The following is a 14,455-nucleotide window of genomic DNA, read 5'->3' on the forward strand; positions in this document are numbered from 1 at the left end:
CACATGGCCCCATCTTCTCCTTTAGCATCCACAGCACCTTGCCTCAGAGCTCAATGGTCTGTCTTGGTTTTCTTTGCTTTATCCTTATTTCTCTTGCTTCAGAACCCTCTCTGGCTAGATCTACACTGGCAAACTGAACTGGAAAATAAAGGATTGTTAGGTTACTTCACTATCTAGATTATTCAGGCCAGATGATTTAGGGGTCTTCACCTGAATATTTTGACGGGGTAATTTTGTTGTCCACTTGGACTCTTCTAGACCAGGCCTTTATTTGGGATTCTTTATTGTGAGATGAGTTTGCTCAGTTTTAACTCCTACACAGACAACTTTAGGTCCTTCACTCTCTCTTCCCCCCTCCTCAACTTTTTTGAAGTATAATGGACAAATAAAAATTGTACATATTTAAGGTGTGCAACTTTGTTGTGAGAGCAATTAAGATTATATCAATTTTGAAGTTTATATAACCTTCTTAAACTCCTCTCATCTTTTCCAAATCCTAGGCATGGAGTTTCCTCTCGGTATCCTCAAATCAAGGGTTCCATGAAAAAATGAACTACATTTGCATGATTTCTCTAAATATGAATTATATTACATTATTCAATAACTTTTAACACTATATATATGAAAATAAGATGTTCTTAGGTCTCCTGGAATTTTATACCAGCCGTTGATATTTTGAAGCATGGACGAATATAACCAAATGTAATCATCTTCTACCCTAGTTTATCTTCTGAAGTTGTGTGCTTGATAATAGTCTTTTAGACCTAAAAATGTGGCAATTAAGGCATAGGGTAGAAAAGCAATATACTGAATACTCTGAGTGATAGTACTCTTTTAAATTATTATTAATATCCTCATGCTCTGCTATATTGTTTAATCCCTGTTTAAAACTTTGATAGTGGCACCTATGCTTTGTTGTACTTTTTTTCTGAGAAAACATGGAAATGTTAATTTGTCAATATATTTAATTGGCAAAAACTTAATGGCCTATAATATGTCAAGTCCTGTGTAAGACTCTCAATTATAGTGATAGAGGAGGCTGTCAGCACATGGATTGTCTTCTGGAAGACACAGACTAGTAAACATTTAAAAATGCTAAAAGAGAGACATGCATGGAGCACTATGAAAGCATAGAGGCTGTATACTTAAAACAAAACAAAACAACACACCAAACAAAAACAAAAAATCAGGCAGAAGATGCAGAAAGTCTCCTAGAATATGCAAAGACATGGTTGAGTCTAAAAAAAAAATGAATGAGAGTTCATCAATCGTGATGGAGAGGAGAGGGGTTCCACATAGAAGGAATAACCGAAGGTTTTACAAATCTGTGAAACAACAGGGTACATTTGGAAAACTATAATTAGTCCATTGTGGCTGGAGTGTGTGTGGCATGGAGATACTAGAAGGAAAGCCAGAGAAATCAGGTAGAAAGCAAGTGGGGAAGGGCCTTCTACTAGGGAGTTTGGATTTTATTATGAAGGCAGTTGGCAACCATCAAAGGGGATTAAGCAGATGTGTGATATAAAATTTGTATATCAGAAGGATTATTTTTTGGCAGTGATGAAAGATGGCTTAGAGACAGAGGCAATTTAGGGCCAGTTGCAGAAATCTAGGTGAGAAGAGACAAAGACTGAACTATAGCAGTGAATAAAAGAGGATGGAATTAGGTGTCTGTTTAGTATGACAGAGACTGCTAGTGACTGAGTATTTGCTTGGCACTTCATACTCATTAAGTAGTCAAGATTCATTTGTTAATATTTAATCCATTGTTCTCCAGAGTATTTTTTAAAATCTATTATTAAAGTCGATCGGAAGACATTAATATTTAGGTAAAAGCATCCTTTTAGATTTAACCAGGCAGCCCCCCCAAAAAAAAACCCCACTCTATAAACAAAATAAAAATATTATTAGAAATATTTCCTATATATATGTTAAAAAGTAAATTTCTTTAATATGTAAAGAGCTATTACAAACCATTAGGATGAAAATAAAAAGCCCTATTTAAAAATGGCTAATTCATATGAATAAGCTGTTCAAAAATTAAGAAATAAAAATATCCAAAAAGCCGGTGAAAATATTTGGCTTTACTAGTTATAAGAGAAAAGACAGAATAAAACAATGAGATACCATCTTTATTCATCAAATTGGCAAAGGTGTAAAAATATGAGATCCACTACTGATAAATGTGTTGTGTTTTGTCAAATGGTCATTTTATATACTCCTGGTAGGAATGTGAACTAATCTAATACTTTGGAGAAAAATATGATAACATGAATTTAAAACTTTAGTCATATTAATATATGTTAACCCAATCACTCCACCTTTAGGGATTTATCCTAAGGAACTAATCAGATAATATTTATCAGGATATTCATATTCAAGGATATTCATATCCAAATTAGTATAAATAAAAGCTTTAGTAGAACCCTTTTGGAGTGTCTACTCAGTTCATAATGACTACTTTTATGGGCTATCTGACCCCCATGGGGGCCCTCCAGCAGTGGATTTTGTACCACATGGCAGCATTCCTCTCCACACCCAAGACAACTACTTTGGCATTCACCCTAGCTGAGCCAATCAGGTTTCCTTCCCTGGGAATCTGGATGAAAGAGAGAATGAGAAAGGAGATAGTAATCTCTGTCAAATTGAGCTTCTCAGCGGGCCCTGAATATTCCATGTTTTTTTTTTTTTTTTCCAAAAGAAGAATGCTGAGAGCAGAAAGAAACTTGGGATAGCAAAATGCTTTCTAAAACAGATGACTTAGAGAATCTAGTGGTTCTGTCATAGTGGATGGAAGGGGCCAAAATGTTTGTACAACCAAAAAGGACTACATCAACTTAAATCAGTGATACCTGGCTGAGACTTTTAGTGTTGAATAACAACTTGTGGCTATGATCCATTCAACTTGTGGCTATGATCCTCTTTCACAGTAAATGACCAAGACTCAGACCTCTCTGTCTTTGTAGAGGAAATGTAGACAGGAAGTAATCAGTAACCCAGGGGTCCTGGTTAACCCATTTCTTTTTACTCTACTGTTCCATTTCCATTGGTTTTTCAAGGATGCGAAGAGGGAAAGAAATATGCAAGACTGAGAAAGAAAAATTGATAGAGAGTACTCACGTGTATGGTGTATTAGTTTCCTGGGGCTGCTTTAACCAAGTACCATAAACAGGGAGGCTTAAAACAACAAAAATGTGTCCTCTCACAGTTCAGGAGACAGAAGTCCAAAATTAAGGTATCAGCAGGACACCTTGGGGGCTCACAGGAAATATCTGTTCCAAGCTGGGTTTTGTTGTTGTTAGTTTCTGGGGTTGTCAGCAATCCTTGACATTCCTTAGCTGCAGACACATCACTCCAGTCTCTGCCTGGGTCCTCCCGTGGTGCGCTCCTGTGTATCTGTGTCTCTGTGTCTCTTCTACTCCTTTTAAGGATACCAGTCATATTGGATTAAGAGCCTACCCTACTTCCGTATGACTTCATCTTAACTAATTACGTCTACAATGACCCTATTTCTAAATAAGGTCCCATTCTAAGATAGAGGAGGTTAAGACATCAACATATCTTTTTGGGTTTACAACGACACCCATAACACATGGTATAGATAGCTTTAAACATGTAACTCCAACAAATCTTGTATTCTTATTCAGATGTTGTATAATCTCAGATTTTAACATGTAGGACCCTTTCACGTGATGGTCAAATCCCACACATCAGATGTTGAAACAAAGGTTCTATGATTCCAGAGGCTGCATTTTGCACATTGAACCCCTTTACATGGAGCCATTTGATTTATTTTGAGAACTCTTCATTTATTTCCCAGAGGGGTAGCTCCTTGGCTGATGGAGTGAGAGTGCAGTTGATGGGTCAGCTGTCCTGCATACAGACTTTAAATTAATACGTTCCACATCTCCTTTATTCCCTCTGTTGTACCTGGTATTTGCCAGTTAAAATCTTCTCCAGGATTCAGTCCGACTGCTCAGCCCCTTGGTGTATCACCCTCCACATGTACGAGTACTGTTGGCAGTAGCTTCCCCTTCTTTATCCGTTCCCTACCTTCCAAATAATGGTTAAAATCTTTCATTTGCTTATGGGCTCCCTCATTATTTTCACCACTGTAAGTTTTAGTTATTTATATGTTATGTCGTCGCCATTATTTTAATGAGTGGTCCCGATAGGGAAAAGGGCAAACTGTATGTGTTCAATCGGCCGTCTAAAATTTGTGGATGTATGTACTTAATATTTTGATAGATATCACCAGATTGCATTTCCTTTCCACTATTTGTGCTGCTCGATTCTTTTCCTTGTTTTATTGCATTGGCTAAACTTGAATATAATGTTGGTAGTAGCCTCTTTATCTTATTTTAATGGAAATGTTTTTAACATTTCACATGAAATATGATTTTTATTGTAGGTAAATATCCTTTATGAGATGGAGAAATTTTCCTAATATTCCTGCTGCTGTTTTCCGGATGCTAGAGGCTATGTTGGGAGCATAGCCAAGTAGCCCTATGGGAGGGTCAGTGTGGCAGCAGCCGGCACCCGTTTTCCAGCTCTGTGAGTGAGCCACCTTCAGCGACTGTGGACTAAACCACACCTTCAGCTGGCTGTGGACTAACCATTCCTGACTGCAGCCTTTTGAGAAACCCTAAGCTGTATCTTCTTTATTCAGTCAGCCATTGAAGGATACTTGGGTTGTTTCCATGTCTTGGCTATTGTAAATAAGAACATAAATATTGATTGTCGTGTTAAACCGTTAAGCTTTTGGGTGATTTATTATGCAATAATGGATAATTAATATAGGGAGTTTTTGTAGAGGCTTTATTAGATTAAGGAATTTTCCAACTATTCCTAGTTTTATAAGGGATATTTTTAAAATTATGAATTGATATTGAATTTTATCCTATGCATTTTAACTATCTAGTGAATGAACATTTTTCTTTAATAATGCAAATAATGAATTATATTGGTTGAGTTTTTAATGTTAAACCAAGCTTGCATTCCTAGGATACACCCAATCTGGTCATACTGTATTGTCACTTTTGTACATTATTAGATTTAGTTTTCTAACACTCTACTGTATTAGGATTTTTACATCTATGTATTGAGTATGGCCTATAATTTTCCTTTCTTATAAAGTTCTTGTCAAGTTTTGGTATCAGGATTTTGCTAGCTTCGCAATAGAAGTTGAGGAGTGATTGATCTTTTTCTATAGCCTGGATTGGTTTATGTAAGGTGAAATTGGCCCTTGAGTATATGTTAGAACTCACTGGTAAACCATCTGGTACTGTTTCTTTTGGAAAGATTTTAAACTATTGTTTCAATGACTTAATGGTTATAGAATTATTCAGGGTTTTTATTTATCCTTGAGCCAGTCTTATAACTTTTCAGTAAGTTATAATTTTTTCTGGACACTGGTTCATTTCATGCAAGTTTTCAAAGTTGTTGATATATAGTTTTTCATAATATACCATTAGCATCTACTTAATCTCTGTCATATTTATAGTGTTCTCATTTTTATACTTATTACTATTTGGATCCCCCTTCTCTTTCCTTGATCAATCTTGCCAGAGGTTTTCAAATTTTACTAGTTTTTTTCTAAAAATCAAATTTTGGTTTTGTTCATCTTCCGTGTTGTATGATTTTCTTAAATTAATAAGCACCACGAATTAGAACAGAGCTCAGCACATAGAAAATGCTATATAAAGTATCATTTTTTAATTTTATTTTTATTATCTCCTTCCTATTATTTACTTTCTTTGGATGTATTATGTTTTCCCTTTCCTAACTTCTTAAGTCGTATGCCATTTTGTACTCATTCTTGGCTCGCTTGCTCTGGGGGAAGCCAATTACCACGTTGGAGGCACACTCAAGCCACCCTATCCTGGTCATCTTCTTTTACAAAGCATCTAAGTTATAAATTTCCTTTCTGCTACTGCTTTAGCTGTATTATATATGCAATATATTTATGTAACTCAATTCTAAGCGTTTTTTCATTCTAAAAGAATATATACGTTGTAATGTTGGGTATCTTCTAGTACGTCCACTAGATAAAATTATGAAATACGTTGTTCAGAATTATTAAACCTTCCTGATGAATTGATCTTCTTTCTCTCAAGTAATGCTTTTTCCCTTAAAATTTATTTTGTCTGTTATTAATATAGCTAACCAGATTCTTGTTATTGTTAGTGTTTGTGTTTGCCTGGTATATCTTTTTCCTGGTATAGTATTGTTAGTGTTTGCTGGTATATCTTTTTCCATTCCTTTACTTAAAAATGTTCTGTGTCCTGTCTTTCTTATAAACTCCATTGAGATAGATTTATTTTAAATCAATCTATGTTTGCTTTGAATGGGACCATTTAATTCATTTATGTTTATTGTAATTACTGACATGTTTGAATTTCCTCCTGCCTTATTTTGTGTGTGATTTCATTTCTATTTGCCTCACCACCCTCTCATGTATCTTTCCATGCCTTATTTTAAAGTGGTTGAATTTTTTAAAAAAATTTTATTTCCCCCTAATAACTTGGAAGTTATATACTCTCTTCTTTTAGTGTTTACCCTTGAGCTTTTATTATCCATATTCAACTTTTCAAAGGAAACAGGAAAGAGATATTAGGTAAAAACTAAGGAAATATTAATAATGTGTGAACTTTAGCTAATAATAATATATCAGTATTGATTTTTAATTGTAACAAATGTAATATAAATTATACTAATGTCAGATGATGATAATAGAGAAAACCGAGTGTGGGGTGTATGGGAAGTCTAAACTATTTTTGCATCTTTTCTGTAAATCTAAGACTGTTCTAAAATATAAAATCTATCTTAAAAATGAAGGAATGATAAATACACATACAGAAGAATAAAAAATTTGAATTTATACAATTGAGAAGCTTGATCCAGAACTTCCACTTCTATTAGTATAGCCGACTAATACCTCAAGCAACTCTTGCATTGAAAACATCTAAATATGCTGGATAGAATATATTTTAAAATCTGTTTTTATGAATTTGATGAGCTGACAAGATAATAAGGAATACTCTGAGATGAAACCAATAATTAAATAAGGGAAAGCAGTAACCCAAAAAGATGAGTTGAGCATAAAGCCAGCTTTTGCCCTGAAAGCATTTGATAAACCTGAATTCTGAATCGGTGAGTTAGGTGCATAAAATTTTATGATAATCATACCTGCTTAATGATTTGAACTTTTATTAATGTGAAATGTTCCTTTCTGTCTGATTTAAAGATTTTAGCCTTGAAGTCTATTTTCATCTTATATTAATAGTAGTTAAGTTTTCGGGGAGTCAAAAGTTATAGGAGAAAAAAAAAGTTATATGAGGATTTTTGACGTGCCTTTTTTTCCATACATGGTCCTGCAGAGCTATCCAAGCTGCCGCCATCATCACATGTAGTGTCTCAATATACTCTGATCCCCCTAGCTATCCTGACTTAGGTATGAAAAAGTCCTTTCTTCCTTTAGTTCAGCCATGACAAGGTCCTTAAATAGCAAACAAACAAACACACTTTAATTTCAAAAACTTTAAAGAGTTAAAAGGTAAAATTTGAAACCACAGAAATAAATGAATTTAGAGAAGATAGAACTCATAGAAGTGACTGAAATATATTGAGCAATTCCTATGATCCTATAAAGGGGTTTACATGAATTAAGTCATTTAATTCTCACAATTCTGTGAGGGATACAGTATTATTACTGCCCTCATTTCTGGGTGAAGAAGCTGAGGCTTAGAATGGCAAGGTGAGTTGCCCAGGTTTATACAGTAGCTAAGTGGCAAGCTAGCATTTGAACTTCGGTGTGCCTGACTCCAGAGCTTGTTATTTTTACCACAGTGCTATACTGTCCAGCAAAACCAAATTCTACTCATAGATAGCCTTGGCTACTTTATAGGATCCTCAGTTTTTATTTCCCACCCTCTGTCTCAGTTTTGAAGGAGTTTACTTCCTATGTGAACCCACTTTTAGTCTTAAAAACTTCTCACTAAAGTTACATTCTCTGGGGTGTTGGAATTTCAGACCTTATGCCTGTAACCTGCGTTGTATTTAGTGGCCAAAATGCAGGCAGGCCAGTCATATTGAGAAGCTTTTCTAGGATCTGCGTCCTTTAGCTATTTCACAACTTCTCATTTGAACTTAGAGATTCTTGAGAAGATCCAAGCATTTTCACAAAAAGCTCTTATGAAAAAATGTGTATAACCTATGGAAAAGAGATGAAGAAAGCGGTAGGATGATATAAGCACTGCCCTTTTTAAGGTAGGTACTTGTAAGTTGAGGTTTTCTTACGTAGGCATTATTTCAAGCAGTCATATTTGTGTCACTATTGGGCTCACACATGAAGCTTGAGACAGAGAACTTTGACAAGGATCAGAAAAGAACAATGTTAGAAAGTATGAGAAGTAGCGCTGGAGTTAAGATGGCCTAATAACCAATTTATTACTGACTATAGAAAAGGCAATTTAATGATTCCCTTGAGGACCAAGTGAAAAGAGACAGAAGCTGCTTTAGGAAGGATTTAGGTTGGATATTGGTGAAGGAGGAATATGTCTCTGTAAGTCCGCAAATGATGTAGGGGATTTTGGAGTGAGTCCCAGGATCTTGTCTCGTGAGACTGAAGAATGAAAACACGGACCCAGGAGAGGCAAAGAGTTTTAAAAAGAGGAGAGTTTATTGAAAGCAAAGGGTCAGAGCTCCTGAGCGGGCGGGGGTCCCGAACGAGGGTGTCCAGTGACTGAGGCAAAACTCTTACTTTCATACCTTCCCTTGCCTATTTGGGAAAGGGGAGCAGGTGCCTTCTAATGAAATTCATCTACCAGGTTTGGTCCGCTTGCCCATCCTGAAGGAATTAGCAAAATAACCCACTCTTATCTATCAGATCTGCTCCGTTTGTCAGGCCAAAAGGAATTTTATGATTAACCCCAAGGCCTTGTTACATTATGTCCTGGAATGAAGGAGTGATATCCTAAAACCTGGAGTTTTAGGATATGACTGTCTTTGTTTATTCTACCAGGGACCTCCCTGTCTACCTAGGGACATGCTAACTAACCTGTCTCATTGGGAGGACCTTTCTGACAACTGAAAGTTATTGGATACTGCAATTCGTTGTTATTAAAAATGGTGGGGGGGAAATGGTGGACTCTTCTCTGGAGATATTTAAGAAGAGAACAGGCTGCTGTCTTTCCAGACTGCTTGAAAGTAGTTCATTTATTCATTCAACACATATTTAATAAGTGCCTGTGATGTGCTAGATGCCAGTTGATGCACAAGGGCGACAGCTGTGACGAAGACAGAAGCTAACTTTTGTTGTCATAGAGTTTACAAGGCAGAGATGGTGGTAACTTGGGAGATAAATAATGAACAAATTAAAAAAAATTCAGATACTATGTGCTAAGAAACAAGACAACAGAAAATGACGAGAGGCCAACGTTGGATTGTGTGGTCATGTAAGGCCTTTCTGAGGAAGGTGATATATGAGGTGAGACCTGAAAGACAGGAAGGAACCATCTGGTATACACCTAGGGAAGAGCATTCCACATGAATGGAACAGTATATGCAAAGGTACAGAGGTAGGAACAAGTTAGGCAGGTTTATGGAGCAAAAAGAAGACCTGTCTGGCTAAAGCGTCATAAGCAAAGAGGGGAGAATAGCTGGAGATAAGGTTAAAGAAGTTGAATAACCACAATTAGTAAGAGTCTTCAAGATGGTTGGATTTTATTCTAAGAGCCACGGGAAGATATAGGAGGTTTTAAGCAAGGAAGTATATGGTTTATATTTTAGAAAAATGTATTCTGGTTGCTATGTGAAAAATGGATTAGAGGGGTAATAAAACAGAAGCAGGGAGAACCATTTAGGAGGTTGCTGTAACCCAGGTGAGAGATGATGGTGGTTTAGCCAAGAGTGGTACCGTGTTTCCCCAAAAATAAGACGGTCTTATATTAATTTTTGCTCCAAAAGACTCACTAGGGCTTATGTTCAGGGGATGTCATCTTGAAAAATCATGCTAGGGCTTATTCTCTGGTTAGGTCTTATTTTCAGGGAAACACGGTAGCAGTGGACATAAAGAGAAGTGGATATGGTTCTATGATCTCTCAAAGGAAATGTATTTCTATTATCCACCCCACCCCCCAAAAAAAATAATGTAGACATGCAACAAGCATGAACATTTCACTTTTAGTGCCCGGGACTTCACAATGACTTGTACACTTACATTGTTTGGGGATAGGAAAGGCATTCTTTGAAAGCACTAATGAAATCAGTGTCATACTGGTGTTACGGGATGGTCTGATGGCGATGCTTTGTACATGGACAATGGCTCATCTTGTTTATCCTCTGAAGTCACACCATGCTTATTAGAGATAAGGCTAGAAAGATAAGTTAGAGTGGATCGTGCAGAATGGTGTGCAAGGCTAAGGGAACCATATTTTATTTTGTAGGTGAAATCATTGAAGGTTTTTCTGAACAGAGGAATAACATGATTAAAAACTTTTATAAAAATGTTAATTTGGTGAAGAATGGATCAAAGAGGAGAGATTCTGGAGATAAGAGAATCACCTGCAAAACTGTTGCAGTTTATCCAGGCAAGAAGTTAATACTTCTAAGAAGCATTTAGACTAGGGTAGAGATAAAAGGATTGGAAAGGAAGGGACTGATGAGATGAGAAACATTTTGGAGGCTGACTCAATCAACAGAACTTACAAGTGGAACTGATTGGAATTAGTAAGTGGAACAGAAGTAGTCAAAGGTTGTTTCTGAGATTTTGAATCTGGATGAAGAGGATGCTATTAAGAGAAAGTAGAGTACAGAAAAGGAGATGGTTTGGGACAAGCGGAAACAGGATACTTCTGTTTCACAACAAGGTGAATTATACTGAACACATCTAAAGCATACATTTAAAAACGGCTAAGATGGTAAATTTTGTTATTTTTTTTACACAATTACAAAAAAGAGGAAATAAAAGAAAGAGTAATGAAGGCATCAATTCTGTGTCAGCAGCAATCTGCTAAGAGACAGGGTGGAGAGAGAGAAGAATACCTTAATTTGGTGAATTGTGGGACAAGTCAAGGAGACAGATGGCAACCATTCAGCTTAAGTCCTACAAGATTGAAACATGATGTCTAGTGACCCTGTGAGCCTATCCACAACACAGCCCTCCAGGAGACTCTCTGGGTTTTATTTTACTCTGGGCTCCTAAAGAAATATGTTTTATACTTTTTAAAAAGGAGCACCAAGTAATACACAAAGTTGTCCCCACCCACTGCTCATACCTCTCTGCTATGTGCTAGGGGAGGAGTGATGAAATTACACCTCACCTCTGGCTATCAACAGCTTCTTGCCTGACCATTGTCTTTACTGTTTAGCCACCTAGGTTTCCTGAGTACCAGCCTGGATGGATCCCTGTGAAAGTGTTTTATTGCTGTGTTTCTCAACAGTCATGGTTATCCCTTCCTTATTAGTCATTCTCTAGTCTCTCTCCTTTTTTTTTTTTTTTTTTTACCTTTTTAAAATTATAATTGGCGAATATAATTCTAAGATATTTAAAATGTAAATTCTGATTATTTGATATGTATATACTTGTGAATGGCTTTCTCCCATCTAGTTAACACATCCATCACTTCACATATTTATCTTTTTTTTTTCCTTTTGGTAAGAACATTTAAGCTCTACTCTCTTAGCAAATTGTGATTATACAATACTGTGTTCTCAACTTCTATCCCTCCCCAGCTTCCCACACTGTTTTCTAAACAATCACTGGTCTACTTTCTGTCACTATAGATTAGTTTACATTTTCTAGAATTTTATATCAGTGGAATTGTACAACATGTACTCTTTTTCTCTGGGTTATTTCATACAGTATGTCTTTGAGATTCTCACATGTTGTTCATTTGTCAACAGTCTATTTCTTTTTATTGCTGAGTAGTATTCCATTGTATGAATAGACCCGATTTTGTTTAAGCATTCACCTGTTAATGGCCATATGGATTGTTCCCAGTTTTCAGCTATTACAAAGAAAGCTGCTATAAAGGTTTGGTATAACACTTTGTATGGACATATATTTTCATTTATTTTGGGTAAATACTTAGAAATGAGATGTCTGGTTCATATGGTAGGTGTATGCTTACCATTTAAAAAAACTACCAAACATTTCCAAAGTGATTTTATCGTTTTACATTTCTTCTAGCTGTATTTGGGACACTGACAACACCATATGCTGCTGCGAGTGGGATACAAATTGGTAGGGCCACTTTGAAAGATAATTTGGCACTTTCTTACAAAACTAAACATAGTCTCACCATACAATCAAGCAATCGTGCTCCTTGGTATTTACCCAAAGGAAATGAAAACTTATGTCCGTACACAAATGTGCACATGAATATTTATAGCAGCTTTGTTCATAATTGCCAAAACTTGGAAGCAACCAAGATGTCCTTCAGTAAGAGAATAGGTAAGTAAACTGTAGTACATCTAGGCAATGGAATATTATTCAGTGTTAAAAATAAATGAGCTATCAAGCCACAGAGGAAACTTAAATGTATATTACTAAGTGAAAGAAGCCAATCTGATCTGAAAAGATTGCATACTGTGTGATTCCAACTCTATGACATTCTGGAAAAGGCAAAACTATGGAGACTAAGATCAGTGGTTGGCAGAGGTTGTGGGGAGAGATGAATAGCCAGAGCACAGAGGATTTTTAGGGCAGTGAAACTATTCTGCATGATACCATAATGATGGATACATGCCATAATACGTTTGTCCAAACCCAGAGAATGCAAAACCCCCCAGAGTGAACCCTAGTGTAAGCTATGGACTTTGGGTGACGATGATGAGTCAATGTAGGTCCTTCAGTCGTGAGAAATGTACCACTCTGGTGTGGGATGTTGATAATAGGAGAGGCTATACATGTGTTAGGACAATGGGTTTGTGGGAAATCTCTGTACCTTCTTTGTAATTTTGCTCTAAAACTGCTCTAAAAAATAAAGTATTTATAAAAAATCATGTGACAACAAAAGAACAAGACAAACAAATGAGAAACAAAAACTCATAGACACAGACAATAGTTTAGTGGTTACCAGAGAGTAAGGGGGAGGGGGTGGTAGATGAGGGTAAAGGGGAACAAATATATGGTGATGGAAGGAGAACTGACTCTGGGTGGTGAACACACAATGGGATTTATAGATGATGTAATACAGAATTGTACACCTGAAATCTATGTAACTTGACTAACAATTGTCACCCCAATAATCTTTAATAAATAAATAAATAAATAAATAAATAAATAAATAAAATCATGTGAAAGCTAGAAGACAAGCTATACTGGTATTAGAAATAGATATGGATAGAGGTGGATTTCCCATCAGGCTAAGTTAGGCCCCTTGAATTGCCATATGTTTTTGTAAAATTTACAAAATAAGACATTTTTGTATTATTTTCTTAATGAGGGCTCCCCAAATTGTATTAGCTACAGGATCCATAAATCTGGATGAGTCTAAGATATAGGGGGTTCCTGACCCATATTATTCTTCTCATCCTGAGTGTTCTTTTTGTAACTAGCTAGAGAATACCTTTCCTAGGAAAGTGGGATTTGGGTTCTAATGAAAAGTTTTAAACATCTGTATTCCCGATATAGTTGGGATCTCTCACAACAAAGAGAGTATAAATCTCTCATCTGTATATTGAGGTTCTTATTTTATCTTCATTATTTGTCACTTTCTTTTTAAATCTGTTTCACTTCTTTTTGGCTTTTAAATCTCTCTCTGTTTCACCTTCTATTTCTCTTATGCGTTATCTGTTGTGTTTATTCACTCTAGTGTTCCTGGTCATTTAGTCTTTATTTCTGAATTTTTAAGATTCTAATTCTTTCATGAGTTCTGTCACTTTATTTCTGAGTTTTTTGATATCAGATTTCTAATATTCTTTTACGTCTTGTGTCATTTTAAAATGTTTTTCTGTTTGTTTTGAAGCAGACTATAACACTTTAAATCTATTTCTGGTGTGCTTTCTCTGTCTGTAGAAGTGTTATTCTGCCTTTTATATTTCTTAACCTTGATACTTTTCTGCTGTTAATTTTTAACGTGCTGTTTATCTTCCTGAACTTTCAGGAGATATGAGTATAGTGTTTAAAAATATGGTGGCTTGCTTTCTGCAAATTCCCCCCTCCCACACTTGATCCAGACCTTCTCTTTCCTTGGCTCTATTATCCTAATCCTGCTCAATTTTGACTCTACACCCAGAAGTTTCTCAGTGTGTGGCCGTGTCCTGGAATGGAGCCTTCGGCTGGTCAGTTTCAAGAGTTTATAGGGGCTAGACTGCTCTAGCCACTTCAGATTTTAGCATGGGCCCCCATGCATTCATCCACTAATAGGATTAGGCCAGACTCCTCCAGTTTAATCTCTTGTTCTCAGTGTTCTCAGACTGACTCACCTCACTTTCCTATTGGCTATTTGGG

At 36.2% G+C, this 14,455-nt stretch overlaps 1 long non-coding RNA gene across 1 annotated transcript in view; it reads left to right on the top strand.

Annotated features, from left to right (window-relative positions):
- Positions 1-14,455, top strand: part of LOC141572910 (uncharacterized) — a 45,072-nt gene that overhangs the window by 4,494 nt on the left and 26,123 nt on the right. The gene's annotated exons all lie outside the window — the stretch shown is intronic.

The sequence above is a fragment of the Rhinolophus sinicus genome, linkage group LG07 (assembly GCF_036562045.2).
Source record: "Rhinolophus sinicus isolate RSC01 linkage group LG07, ASM3656204v1, whole genome shotgun sequence".
NCBI lineage: Eukaryota > Metazoa > Chordata > Mammalia > Chiroptera > Rhinolophidae > Rhinolophus > Rhinolophus sinicus.